The sequence below is a fragment of the Gavialis gangeticus genome, unplaced genomic scaffold (genome assembly GCF_001723915.1).
Source record: "Gavialis gangeticus isolate Ggan-Ray unplaced genomic scaffold, GavGan_comp1, whole genome shotgun sequence".
Lineage (NCBI taxonomy): Eukaryota > Metazoa > Chordata > Crocodylia > Gavialidae > Gavialis > Gavialis gangeticus.
The window spans coordinates 10,125,301-10,128,118 of NW_017729022.1; the positions used below are offsets into that span (position 1 = coordinate 10,125,301).

The 2,818-nt window shown below is 46.3% G+C and overlaps 1 protein-coding gene across 1 annotated transcript in view; it reads left to right on the forward strand.

The window, feature by feature from the left end:
- The first annotated feature begins 154 nt into the window (after positions 1-154).
- The window catches only part of CNTN1 (contactin 1), a 615,999-nt gene continuing 613,335 nt past the window's right edge, over positions 155-2,818 (forward strand). Inside the window, exon 1 of the mRNA XM_019514585.1 lies at positions 155-170. The gene's annotated coding sequence lies outside the window, so the exon portion shown is untranslated. The remainder of the gene's footprint in view (positions 171-2,818) is intronic.

Genomic DNA, 2,818 nt, shown 5'->3' on the forward strand with positions numbered 1-2,818 from the left:
GTGGCAGACGGCGCGCTGTGCTTTGGTGCCTCCCCGCGACACAGGTGTCGTCCCCCGCCCACCGCCTTCTTGGGAGCCTGGACGGGACCTGGTGTGGGCCGGCCAAGGACGCAGCCCCCCGGGGCCAGCTCCGCCTCTCGTCTCGGGGCGCGTTTGTGGTGGAGCTCGAGGTGATTGGGAGGGGGATATGGAGGGGAGGGGCAGAGGTCTAAGTCTTGGTCTAGAGGTAGAGGGGGTAGGGGTAAAGGGATAAAGGTGTAGAGGTAGAAATATTTTATACAGATAGATGCTAGTTGTGTGTGTGCAGATGTCTATGTATGTGTGTGTGTGTGTGTATGTAGCTATCCGTGATGGGCTACAGCTTTTAAAAAACGCACTGATACTTGTAGCTCATGCCACCGGGGTAGCACCTTCTTTGCTGCCTTGTGCTGCTCTTTTCCAGAGCAACCTGCATGCCCAAACGGAGGAAGCAACTGCCTTATTTGAGACAGATGCTTATTAAGGAAGCTGTGGCAGACTTTCATTACCCCATCTTGCCACTGAAGTTATGTTCTTCTGCATGTTTTAAACATTAATGCTGCTTGTTTGCTTTGGCACAAATAACGGTAGTTATTTGCATTGAGTGTAGTATCACCTGCTGGTGAGAACAGAAATATCATCTGTGGACTTTTCTTCTGAGCTAGGCTGAAAGTCACCTTAAGTGACGGAGAGCTTAGCAATCAGCATCACTTAAGTTCCTCTGGAAAAATGAAGGGCTTTTGTGGAACTCCTCCTTTTCCTTGTTAGAGAATTTGTTCATTATCTGAAAGTGCAAACTCTTGCCTTAAAATTAGGGATTTTGCAATTCATAAGCTAACGCCCATTTAGTAATTAAAATAAACTATGACCTTACCCCTAAGGGTTTTTACTAGTAATTATATTAAAGCTGTAGAAATAATCTTAAATGATGCTTCAGAATTTGGATTACAAACCACAAAGAAAAATATGCCTAAAAAGGCAACATATTTCTGTTCAGTGCTGGTTGGAATAGGAGATGTTAACTGATGTGCTTTATTTATCATGAGTATTGCTATCAAATAACTTTTAAAACTGTAATGATAATTATATACAGAATTCCTTAGCTTTTGGAGGAGGTCCTTTGTAATGAGGCATGACTTGAGATGTTTTAAAAATCTCAAAGTATTCCTCTTGCATCACTACTGATCTTTTAATATTGGTCTTGCAACATAAAAGTGGAGGTAATTTATGTTTCAGTGGCTGAATCTACATGTGCAGTTAATGTGCAGCTTATTGCACCACAGTTTATTGCTTCCAGATGCCACACTTGTATGTGTGCCTGGGATCACAGCATGTTGAGCTGGATTGGAGCAGTCCCATAAGGCAGGGAGCCCTGGGTGGGGGGCAGCCTGCCAGACTGCTCTCTGACTCAGCTCAGCGTGCTGTAGAGGGGCTGTCTGGGGCACGAGGACGCTCCACTGTGGGGCTAGCCAGCAGGCAGCCCCAGCACTGAATCACCATTGTGACCCATCCAGCACTATCAGTGTCTACATGTGTGTTGCTGTGGAGTAAGAGACTCTGCCATAGGATAAACCTATTGGAGTTAATTATGTTACTCCATCCTAATAGGACTTCATGCGTAGATACTGAGATGTTTACTGCGGAGGTAATTAGACAACTCGGCAGTAAATGTCTTGTGTGGACACGTCTGGTGTGATCATTGGTCATCCTTGTTGTTTCAGTTCATAATAAGAGAGAAGTTCTACCAAGTTTTATGCATGACTGGGTTAAATGTATTGTTTTTCTTTCTTTATTATGCATTCTGCGTTTCCATTAGCAACAGTTTTGCTCAGAGCTGATACCAGAGGCACTCAAACATGCAATCTTGCTTAGCTTAAACCAAACTTTGGGAAATAAAAACCCTTAAGCATTAGGAAATTCCATTGTAAATATGAATTATGATGCAGTCTTTAATTGCTTGATCACATCTTATTTTTCTTATAGGAACCTCATCTCATTCAGTATCCAGGATAGACGGAGGTTGCTTGATTAAAAAAAAATTTCATTATTTTGTTTTTTCCTTGTTGCTTACAATGTGGAACCTTGTCATGTACGCTATTCAAACCCTGCTCAGAAGACGGTCAGTAATTTTCTTTGTGGTGATCCTCATTACTATAGTGGTTAACTGCTTCATGAAGTTGGTTTTACAACTCCCCTGTGAGATGAGGGGTGACTTTGCAGATGGGAAACAGAGGCACAAAGACATTAAGGTCAAAATATAGGGAATGTGTAGTGCTGAATTTAAGATGCCTGCTACCAAATGGTTCCAAAGTACTTGGCACTATATAGCACTTTGTGGCTGCTTTCAGATGTCAAAACAAACAAACAAAAAAATGGTGCTTTACTGGAAGAAGAAGCACATTACTTCGACCCAGCTCTGCAGCATCTGTATAGATTGGGGTGGGGGCAGATTGAGGCCCCCCGTGGTGAGGGGCTGGGGCAGGGACAGGTACTGCCCATCGTGGGTGGGGTGATGCATGGGAAGGAGCCGCAGCTTGTCTAGGGGACGTGGGCTGGGGGCGGCTCCCGCTGCTATGTGCACCCCAGGAGGGGCGTGGTGGAGGGTGTATGCCTCTGGAGCTGGTGGTGTGCCGGGCTTTTCCTAGCTGGGGGGAGGGGCTGGGCCAGGCTGTGCTCAGGTCAGGCAGTGGCAGCCCTAGTGCAGCCCCAGCCCTACCGTCCCGCCCCATGCAGGTCTGGGGGCGCACACCTTCCATGCTGCCCTGGGGTGCATGCAGCAGTGGTAGCTGCCACCCTCCCG